Here is an 11877-nt window from a genome sequence, read left to right on the forward strand (position 1 = left end):
GACGGGGGGGGGGGGGGATTGCTGCAAATAAATTGTACGTCTGACATCATCTTTACACTCCCAGCTTCACCCAGTTGGTGCAAAAGGCTCTAGTATTATAGACAGTGCCCACCTGTGACATAGGTGTGATATAGAAAGGAGAGATGTCAGTGCCCACCTGTGACATAAGGGTATTGTAGAGAGAAGAGATGGCAGTGCCTACCTGTGACATAGGTGTGTCATAGAGAGGAGGGGTGGCAGCGCCCACCTTGTGACATAGGTGTGTCATAGGGAGGAGAGATGGCAGTGCCCTTTTATGACATGGGGTATTATAGAGAGGAGAGGTGGCAGTGCCCTTCTATGCCACAGGGGTATTATAGAGAGAAGAGATGGCAGTGCCTTCCTGTGACATACATGTTTTATAGAGAGAAGAGATGGCAGTGCCCTCCTATGACATACAGATGTTATAGAAAGGAGAGATGGCATTGCCCACCTGTGACATAGGTGTATTGTAGAAAGAAGAGATGGTAGTGCCCACCCTTGACATAGGTGTGTCATAGAGAGGAGAAATGGCAGTGCCCACCCTTGACATAGGTGTATTATAAAAAGAAGAGATGGCAGCGTCCATCTGTGACATAGGTGTATTAGAGAGAGGAGAGATGGCAGTGCCCACCTGTGACATAGGTGTGTCATAGAGAGGAGGGATGGCAGTGCCCACCTGTGACATTGGGGTATGATGGAGAGGAGAGATGGTGGTGTCCAGCTGTAACATGGGTGTATTATGGAGAAGAGAGATGGCAGTGCCCACCATTGACACAGGTATTATGGAGAGCAGTGCCCTCCTGTGACATACATGTATTAGAGAGAGGAGAGATGGCAGTATGGTGGCTTACATAATACATGTGGCAGGAGAAAGTGTGGCAACTTGAAGGCTAGATCTTGAGCAGATCTTGCTGTATCCCCAGTTAAAAAATGCTGTCTTCCTTGCCTCCTGTTTTTAGCACTTGCTGACCAAATATAACATGACAAAGAAAAGAGAAGTGACTTTTTAACAGCAGAATCGGTTGGCGGAACTTGTTTCGTTGTTTTGTTAGACGCAAATGCATAAAATGGCTCATAAAAGCAGAACAATTGTATCATAAAATCTCTTTTCCTCTTTGCACTGTAGATTTATCTTATCTCTATTTAAAGTGTCGCTGAGGAGATTTCCCTCCACATTTCTGTGCTGAAGATACAACAGGAAATAAGAGGAAGTATTTCCAAAGTGAATAGAGCTTCCATCCTAGAGAGTAGTCTTAGGAACAGGTGTCCCCATTGGAGGATTCCCCCCCACCTCCTGCTCTGGTGACAACTCAACCACAAACTTTTGGATTCCCCCTCACATTCTGTCTCGGTGACAATGGCCACCAGCGAAGATAGCAGGTGGACAGCAATAAAACCTTGACAGAGGATCTAACCAAGGGGGGCCCATTAGATAGATCGCGATCTACCAGTAGATCGCAAAGCGAACACTGGTAGATCACGATCAGCTCACTGACCTGTGTCCTGTCCTCTCGTGCGGCTGAATGTGTCAGACGCCGCAGACGAGAAGGAGAGAGGAGACCTGGGAAGCTGCTGCAGTGGAGGTAAGAAAAGACAGACAGGAGAGAGACAGCAGAGAAAGTGAGAGAAGAGACAGTCGATAGAAACAGGAGAGAGCGAGAGGAGAGAGCGAGAAGAGAGAGAGAGAGAGGAGAGAGAGAGGAGAGAGCGAGGAGAGAGCGAGAGGAGAGAGAGAAGAGAGGGCCGGTTCACACCACAGAGTCTGCGCTCCAGAGTGTTCAGCCTCTAGAACGCATTGGAACGCAAGCCGGCCGGCCCCCTGCGTTCAGGGGCGGGAGGGGGCATGGCAGTGCATTCAAGTCAATGGCACCGCAGCCATGCCCCCAGTGCAATCGCCGCATTAGGAATGCAGGCACATTAATGCCTGCGTTCCGGTCCAGCGCGATCTGCAAAAATGCAGCATTTTTGCAGATGGCACTGGATCGGAACGCAGGCATTAATGTGCCTGCATTCCTAATGCGGCGATTGCACTGGGGGCATGGCTGCGGTGCCATTGACTTGAATGCACTGCCATGCCCCCTCCCGCCCCTGAACGCAGGTGTTTTTTTCGTTGGTAGATCTCATTGAGCTCGTCATTTGAAAAGTAGATCTCCAGACAAAAAATTGTGGGCGCCCCTGATCTAACCTTTCCACACTCCATCCAAAACCAAAAATAATAAATCACATCGATACAATTCCTCACAATCAACCGATCTTAAACAATTCATCTAATGGCATTAAAGAGATCAGACATTTAGCTCAATTGTTATAAAGTTTGCATAGCTGGCCCTGAAAACTAAATATCTATAGAAGACTCGGCAGCAGAGCTGTCACTTTGAAAGGCGTTCATTTTCAGACAGGTCTGAGGCCGCAAACAGCTGACAATTACGTCGTTTCATGAAGACGGCCGAGCTTGGGAGGGTCAGATAAATACCTCCCAACAATTGAGCCCCGCGGAGCGAGGCTTGCGTATGCATGTGTCGTAAGACAGGTTACCCACGCCGAAGCTACGTGCGGTTTTGTGTCCCAGAGACAATACATATAAAGCTCCGACATGACTTGGCAAGTAGCAATTTCAGCTGCAAAGTCAGATTTTTAGGATTCCAGGACTATATATATCTCCGTTAACCCCTTAAGAACTGCCACTCCTTGTTGTCACCCACAAAGTGCCGTGCACAGTGTAGCAGCCAGTCTCAGTGTCATAGTGCACCCTTTGTGAGCAGGGGGTCCACTGGCATTCATTTTTTGTGCGTGCTAATTTTTGTTTCATTGGGCCCTCAATGGTCAAAAACCAAACTGGCCCCAGTGTTATTCCAGAGCACCGCGTTCTTCATTGCATGCATTGCGGCGTGCTGAAAGGCCGGTGCGTTGGTGTGGTTCCTGTGTACCTGTGTTGGGGTGCCGCTAAAAATGAATGGCTGGTTGTATTATTTCGCACAACAATGCAGAGCAATTACCACCTTAGAGGTGGAGGGTGGCTGACGATTGACACAATCCACCTGTGCAGCAGTCAATTCCCATAATGGGTGTCACTTCCTTGCCTGGCTCATTCGATATTATGGGAGCGACGCCATTGAAGGTGAGTGGCCTTCGAGGATCTCATTCACAGTTGTCTGTTTTGACGCAGCAAAGTGGACAACTTGATGCAGCAAAACGTTCGCATTTCCTGCATTAAAATGCATGTTGTGTAGAAATCCCATTAATTCCTATGGGGCTCATTCACATCTATGTGCTGCAGTTTAATGTGGACCTATTGGCACCGATACTTGTGCATTACTATGCGTGCTGCATGCACATGGAACAATGCAAGTCCAGACCTGGGGATCCTGTTGCTGGCGAGTTGTCTCCATTGGCAGGATGAAAAATCATATCATACTGTCGATATAAATCGGAATTGAAGGGTCGGTCCATCTGTACAGAGAGATTGGTACAATGAAAGTGTTAGCAGAGATACAGTTGATTTGTGAGCATTTCCAGCACCGCAGCCCATAGCGACTCCATATCTGGAGTAGTGATGGGCTCGGGCGTGTTCGCAGCTCCACGTGCCGAGCTCGCCAGGAAGCTGACAGCGCTGCAGCGCCAATCACAGGTACTGAGACATGTTCCCGGTCCGCAGCTGCAGAGATCGGGAAATGTCTCAGTACCTGTGATTGGCGCTGCGCGCTGTCAGCTTCCTGGCGGCTCAGCACGTGGAGCTGCGAACACGACCGAGCCCATCACTAATCTAAAGCTACAAGCTGGGTCAGAAAAGTCGGCCGCTTCCCATGAATCCCTTTACGGCTGGGCACACACCTTACAACCATCGCAAGACTTTTGTCTTGCGATGGTTGTAAGGTACTTAAAAAAACGTATGATCTGCCTATATTGCATAGGCAGATCGTACTTGCGATGATCGCAAGCCACGCCCCCTGAGGGGCGGGCTTCCGATGACCGCAATGCCGAACGGCAGTGTGCACTTGCGCACACCGGCCCGTACGGCTGTTATCGTACGGACATGCCACAAACCCGCCGAACGTCGTACGATGCTCGGCGGGTTTTCGAACATGTCCGTAAGTTCAAAGTCGTGCCACCTTACAGTAGTAGAGGTCGCACGGCTTCCACACACCTTACGATAATCGTACGATCGCGGGATTTCCCGCGATTGTCGTACGATTATCGTAAGGTGTGTGGGGACCTTAAGGCTGGGTTCACACCATTTTTCCGGACCAGATCTGGAACGCAGTGCATCGCATTTTTGCCACGGTTATACCGCGATTTTGCCGTGTTCCGGAGCTGTTTTGTTTTTTTTAAGCTTAAAATGAGCTTTCAGGCGCGGTCCAGTGCATTTTTTTTTTATGCGTTTCTATGCATTCCAGTACATTCCGCACCAGACAAAATGAGACAAGTGGTATTTTTCTGGTTTGCTCTGGACTGTGCTGGTGTGAACAGAGGCCAGAAATAGCATAGTGACACATTAGCATTTTGGGTCCGAAAACAAAACAATCTGGACTGGTCTGGAGATGACGTGGTGTGAATGAGCCCTTAAGGATTTCCAAAAGGAATTGAGATCAGAACTGGTTTTGTCTTTATTTCCTGTTTAGCAATTTGGGGCATCGGTGAGAAATGCAGCTCGAAGCGACAAGGAATCACATGACACACCGCACAATTCATGGTGTCAGTCATGACCATGGAGATTTGCTCAGGTGCCAGATCATTTTATCGCAATGCAATGTGAAGATTTAACAAATGCCTGTGTGCATTGTAATGTGTGTAGTTCAACGCAGGAGGGGATGGTGGGGATCATCATCATCAACATCAAAGATGTACAGGATCCCCCTCCCTACATGTGTGTGCAGTTCCTATCCCCTATAGACACAACCACAGCTGACATCGTTAGCTGCATCGTTAGTGTGCGTCTGTAAAGCCCTTACATTAATTAGCACAGCTCTGCCACTACCTGGACCATTCCCCAACAACTGGTGTCTTAGGACACATGGGGTCATACTTGTAAAATTCAGGCAGGACATAGGTGAGGCATACAGCTGGCCAATGACATCAATGCCTGGAATACACCGCTACTTTCATGAACTTGTGTATGCATATGAATGTATACCGTGATTGGTGCATGCGCGTTTACGGGACGATTCCTGGAAAGGCCGGTCGCTTGGCATCCGGACATTTTTTTTCTCTGCCCATTGCTTGCCAGTGGCACTCGAGGAAATGTTTAGGAAACGCTGCACTGGGTAATTAAAATGAGTGTTTGCATTTTGCTGGGGAATTCCAGTATAATAACAGGCTCCAAACAATGGAGCCCGGAGGATGCAATTGTATGCAAATCCTGCGCTGTGTGCTCACAATTGGAGGACTCTGACCGTTCCCTGGAGATCCGCTTGCTCTGGATTTAATTACCTGTGTCAGCACATCAAACTTGTTTGCCTTTCCCACCTCAAAGCCACAATTGGAGTCTTTTCTGTGCAGCTCGGGCTCACCGACTCCGTCCTGATGTGGGATATTAAAGGGTCGCTCTGGTCTGACGCAGTCATTTTGCCTTTATTGACTCAGAAGACAGCTTGGGATGATATTTTTAATTGCTTGTAACCTAGCAAAGGGCAATGACCACCCATGGCTCCTCTCACCTATCCCTAGTATAAGCCCCAACACCATTTAGCTTTAATATTGACCTCAGGGCTGTCCCTATAGTTTGTTGTTGCCTGAGGCTGTTGTTCCAGGGGGAAAGGGGGGGTTGCTGTGTTGGTGGGTGTTGGCGTCCTCTCCCCGATTTGTTAGCGTGGGGTGCTCTTCCTGATTTGTCAATCAGAGTTGGTGGGGAGTACGGGACCGCTACTCTGTCCAGCGTTCTGTTAAGCTCACTAACATCACTGGTTGGCAGGACCCCAGCCAGAGCCCCCTCCCCAACCCGCTGCCCCCAAATGAGATGAGATGCCTCATTGCAGGGATGGCCCTGATTGACCTAAATCTCTAAAATTTCCAACATGTCTTCAGTACAAGATGTAAGGGGTAATCTTTCAAAGGCAACCAACGTTCTGGTGAGAATTGTCCACGTTGGTAATTCCTCTCACTTTGCAGGGAGATTCGCTCCCACTTCCTGTTGCAACCTAGGAAGACACAGGCAGCAAAAAATAACCTGATAAGGATTTAACCCACATATGTCAATTACAAGGTCCGTGAGCCAAAAACGGCCCGCCACAAGATTTTATTAGGCCCGCCAGTCCCGAGCTTTCTACTGCGGGAAGCAGGGTTCATTTTTTGTTCTAGCCTGCACTCAGACGGCAATTCAGTTGGCTGCCCTCTGAGGACCCCGCACCTCTCTCCTTGGCCGCACCTCCCTCCTGGCCTGCAGGTTTCTCCTTGCCAGCATGTTCCTCCTTGCCTCTGCCTCTGGTCTTGGCAGCTCTGGTAAATTCTGCTGTGTGTGAGGGCACTACAAGTGTCAGCAGTCCCGGCCGTTTAATTGACTGACTCCTGTGTGGGAGAGCCTGCACTCATTACAATCGACCTAAGCAAATCTCAGTGTTCTATGAGAAAGGCTGCAGTGTCGGCGTCCCTTTAGTATCCCATCAAACATTTGCTTCCTATTGCAAAGGATACCTAAAATGTTACTTGTGTCTTGGTACAGAAAACCATTGATCCAGTCACAGGAGCAGAAAGTGACTACTGGGGGCGTTCCCTACAATGGTGTACAGAATGCCTCCAGGTTGCCATATTGCATTTCATTTTTTGACAGATTTAGGAAGTCTCAGTGACTGCAGATTGACATTGAAAAAGTAATTTAAATAACATTAAATTACACGATGGGGTGTAGCAATTTTATATTCTGTATTCATAATTTTTTTTTCACATTAATGGGATTTTCCTTTAAGAGAGGATAGCAGAGGGGCGAGCGCGCTGTGGGTGCGGTACGGGTGATTAGAACGGAACACCTGAGATAAAAGCTGCTTCCTAGGTAACAGATGGTGGTAAACATCACACTGACGAATGCCAGATGAGGAGACGGGCACCTGGCAACCCTCGCCATCAGCCCGCGTGCAGCCCTTTCCCTCGTGATATTTGTACTTTAAATAAAGATTTTATAGCTGTTCCCTTTAATACACTTACAGGTCGATATTTAATTGCTGTTTTGAAGAGCAAAGAGCAGGAACCTTATAAACGATATTACTGTTTTGGCAGCTTGCGGCGTGCTGAGCAGTTCAGGCTTGCTGACATTCGGCAGAATCCAGATCAACCAATCCTGGTGAAGCATTTTCTAAATTGAAATGTTGCAATGGCACTTTTTTTTTCTTCTATGCAGGACTTAAAGGGGTCAATTTATAACAGAGTACTCAATTCCCCGACCTGCATTATATGGCCCATTCATGAAATGCATGCTGCGGTAGAGAGCAGGTCCACAGTAGTACACAATAACTCAACCTGCATTATATGGCCCATTCATTAAATGCATGCTACGGTACCGACCTGTATATTACATTGCATGGCGCCCAGGTTGAAGAGCCCCTTCCATGGCCCCTTCCATTGGGCAGATCTGGAAAGCCTTGTCAGGACATGGCAGAGATAGAAGATAGCAGTGGTCGATCAGATCCCCCTGTGTCCACCAATCCTTTAGCTCTACATAGCTCTCCAGCCTTGTTCATCCACATTGGGAATTTATGGAAGCCGCTTGTAGGAAGCTGGATGACTTTACCGTCCCCTAGACCCTACTACAACCTTGCATTTCCCTAGGTCTGCTCAGTTCACACGGCCACCTTCTCAGACGCTTCCTTTAGTATTAAATATACCGGAATACACTCAGCAATTATCTGGGAGGATATCCCCTCTCACTGTCTGTGTGACGCGCGCTCTCTAGGTTCTCTGGTGGAACTTAAGGACATTCTGATTCTTTTTAAAGCTCAACTACAGCCCAGTTTTTTTTTTTCTTGCTTTGTTTTGGAGAAGAGTTAATAATTTGCTAAAATTAGTAGATTATTATTATTATACAGGATTTTTATAGAGCGGCAACAGTTTGCGCAGCGCTTTACAATATAAGGAAGACATTACAATTACAACACAATTTAAGACAAGATGGTAAGGAGGATGGTAGATGGTGCTGAGACCCCGGGGTCGATTGAAGTGCAAAGGTGGAGATAAGCTGGTCATAGACTGCTCAAATTTTGGGCAATTCCTGTTGGTTCTTCCGGCCCAACAAACTTCAATTGCAAAATTGAAGGATCCGGAGCCAAAAATTGCTGGCCTTCCAGTGACCGCAGCTAATCCCTTAATGCACCAGTTGGGTATTGAAGTAGCCGCTCCGGAGGCTTCATGAATCCAGTAGCCGGGTAGATGTAGAGGTAAGGTGCTGGATCCAATTCTTCTTTTATTTTCGCAGATATGGCGGTCTTATATAAGGTATGATTGAGCTCAGGTGTCTCCAGTGAAGGTTCTGTATATGGACCCCCAATGATTGTGTTCAGGTGTCTCCAGTGAAGGTTCTGTATATGGACCCCCAATGATGGAGTTCAGGCGTCTCCAGTGAAGGTTCTGTATATGGCCCCCAATGATTGAGTTCAGGTGTCCCCAGTGAAGGTTCTGTTAATCCTCCATCATACAACAGGCTAATGCAGCCAATGCATTTGAGGATTCAAAAGAACCTCCTTTGTCAGGGCTCGTGTTGTGTGTAGAAGAGCGTGTAGCAGGATTCAAAAGGATTTTAAAGCTGCCTTATGGGAGTTGAGATGTGCACTCATCAATGCCTGATTACAGCTCTTCTACAGATGACATGAGCCCTGGTGGAGGGGACATTTTAAGTACCCCCGAAACCTGTTGCCTGTACCAAGGGAAGGGAGGGAGAGAAAGAAAGAAAGGTGTATTTTTAATTTTTTTAAGGTGGATCTAAGGAATCCCAAAGGCTTTGATCTTTCATATCGAGAGAGAGGAGAGGAGAGAGAGAGGGGAAGGAAGGAAGGATAAGAAATATATTTTCTTATTAATTGTTTAGGTGTATCAAGGAAAGAAAGAGAGGGAAAGAACAAAAGAAAGCAGGAAGAGAAAAAGAAGTGAGGAAGGAAGAAAATTAGTTTTTTGTTTGTTTTTTTAAGGTGGATAGGAATCCCAAAGGCTTGGATCTTTAATACCAAGAGAGGGGAGAGGAGAGAGAGAGAGAGAGAAAGGAAGGATAAGAAAGAGAGGGAAAGAGAGAAAGAACAAAAGAAAGAGCGAGGAAGAGAAAAGGAAGGAAGAACGGAAGGATAACAAATATAGTTTCTTATTAATTTTTTAAGGTGTACCAAGGAAAGAAAGAGAGGGAAAGAACAAAAGAGAGGAAGAGAAAAGGAAGGAAGGAAACAACAAAAGTTTTATTTTTAATTTTTTAAGGTAGATCTAAGGAATCCCAAAAGCTTGGATATTTATTACCAGTGAGGGGAGAGGAGAGAGAGAACAAGGAAGGAAGGAAGGAAGCAAGGAAGGAAGGAAGGAAAAAAGAATAAGAAATAGAGTTTCTATTTAATTTTTTTTAAGGTGGAACGGAGGAATCCAGAGAGTTTGGATTTTTATTAACTTAGCCAATAAAGGGGAGAACTTAAACGCCAAACTTTCTGCAGTAAAACAAAAATTGTAGTACGATGGAGCTTTAAGTGACATGCCGCAGGCAATCGTATTTATTAAAATGACGTCTCTAAGACCTGGTATGCATTCATCGCCCGTCTGGAACAAAGCCCGGAGATTTAACCCCGTGTGACCCAGTTTAATAATTTGCTATTGTTACTGAACATTTCTTTATTTTTTTGAATGCCTCTAAACACAAAGCATTGGGCTAACATCTATACAATACATGATTAAAGAAAGCACATTGTTGTGTTTTCGCCCCAAACAGACTATTTGGTAAGAGGACCTTTTGTTGTCCAGCTCGTGGAAAATCAGGACCTTCTGGTGGAACTCTTGTGTTTGTGTGCACACTTTGATTCCCGCTGGCAGAAACTAGATTGTATTTACCAAACTCCAGTGAAGTGCAGTCATGTGTTACCAGCACTGCCCAGGCAGCTTTAACGCTTTACTGTCCTGCGCGGCGCACCCTGTGGGACGTGCTGTGCGCCGGTTCCCGGCGCTGAAAGGGTTACATTTTTAATGAAAGGAATTTGGACGGTCAGATGGGGAACTTTGTGCTTGTATTTATCTTTCTGTAAGTTGGCCAAGTTATGTTTTGTTGGAAAGAGAAGTCACCTGTTACCATGAATGACAGAGAGGTCGTCTTGGTAGGTCTTGTACGGTAATTCTCAGTTGGGGTGACCATAGGGTTGCCACCTGTCCAGGATTCACCCGGGCAGTCCGGGTTTTGAATGCTGTGTACGGGTTTCATGGCAGCAGAAACCCGGACACAAGATGTCAGGCAGACAAGGGCAACCAAAATTAAGATAGGGGCTACTGGCCCCCCACTAAAAAGAGTCTTAATTGTGATATTTACATATGAATGGGCGGCACTACTACATATGAATAAGCCACGACTCATTATCCCAAAACAATGTCCGTGCGTTGCTAGAGTGTTCGGGTTTGGCTTGAAGAAAAGGTGGCAGCCCTAGTGTCACTAGTTATTGCATTGCATGTGGTCGCCACTGACCAAGAAGCTGAACTGAGGCTCATGAACAGTAAGGTCTCAATGCAATGCAGTTTGCCTTATGTCCTATGGCGTAGGTTCATTGTGACATCACTGTGATGGTGTGCGGTGAAAAAAACGGACATGTTACATTTTTGCACAATACATTCCAACGTGCTGTGATGCGACACGATGCATTGCAGTGCAGATTAAAAGTATTTAGGTTTTCCTTTTTTTTCCCCCAGAGTTCAGCTTTTAAGGTGAACAAAACAGTGTCATAAAAACTTCACAGCAACACATTAAAAATGCATTGAAGAAGTGCATACCAAGATATAAAATGCATTGAAGTGCATACCAAGATATAAAATGCATTGAAGTGTATACCAAGATATAAAATGCATGCTATGTTAAGGGATGTGTTATGGTATGAACAAGCCCCTATTGTCAAAGGCATACCACGGTTGCAGGGGTTTGTGCCAGCACTGTGCACTGTTTATCATCATCACCCTCTTCCACTCTGCTTGCATTGGGTTGTTTGGATTGTTATATATGTCTATGGGAATATTCAGGATGGAAACCCACTGTACTTGGATGACCCAGCACTGGCCATTGCTCTACATAATATCTGCAGTCATAGTGAGTGGCATGGGGTCCAGAAGCAACCATGACCATTAATATGGAGATGGTCCCCCATCCATAACTATGAATATGAAGCTGCCCCACCATTGATGTGAAGTTGCCCCCTCTTTGTTACTATACCAGCCTCCACTCTTCTGGGAGGACTTCCACAAGATTTTGGACAGTGTGTGTGTGGGAATTTGACCCATTTGTGAGGTCAAGTACTAATGGATGAGAAGGCCTGGCTCACAATCAGCATTCCAATTCATCCCAAAGGTGCTCAGTAGGGTTGAGGTCAGGGCTCTGTGCAGGACACTCGAGTTCCTCCACACCAAACTGGTCACACCTTTATGGAGCTGGCTTTGTTCACAGGGGACAGTCATGGCGGAACAGAAAAGGGTCTTCATACCATGTCTTTATGGAGCTGGCATGGTTTTGTCTTATACATACTGTATATATTTATTTTAAAATGTATATTTGGAAGAAGGTATTTAAATATTGATAATATTATGTTTATGAGGCAGTTCAGTTTACATGAATTCCTAAGTGTAAATAAAAATCTAAAAACTAACAGACCCTCTATAACAGTTTTTTTTTTTTTTTTTTTTTTTTTAGGCCATGGCTACCTCAACAAATTT

General features: G+C 46.1%; 1 protein-coding gene across 1 annotated transcript in view; it reads left to right on the forward strand.

Moving 5' to 3' along the window:
• GPRC5C (G protein-coupled receptor class C group 5 member C) overlaps positions 1–11877 on the forward strand; it is a 20533-nt gene that overhangs the window by 1535 nt on the left and 7121 nt on the right. The gene's annotated exons all lie outside the window — the stretch shown is intronic.

The sequence above is a fragment of the Nanorana parkeri genome, unplaced genomic scaffold (genome assembly GCF_000935625.1).
Source record: "Nanorana parkeri isolate BGI_ZX_2015 unplaced genomic scaffold, ASM93562v1 scaffold1157, whole genome shotgun sequence".
Classification (NCBI taxonomy): Eukaryota; Metazoa; Chordata; class Amphibia; order Anura; family Dicroglossidae; genus Nanorana; species Nanorana parkeri.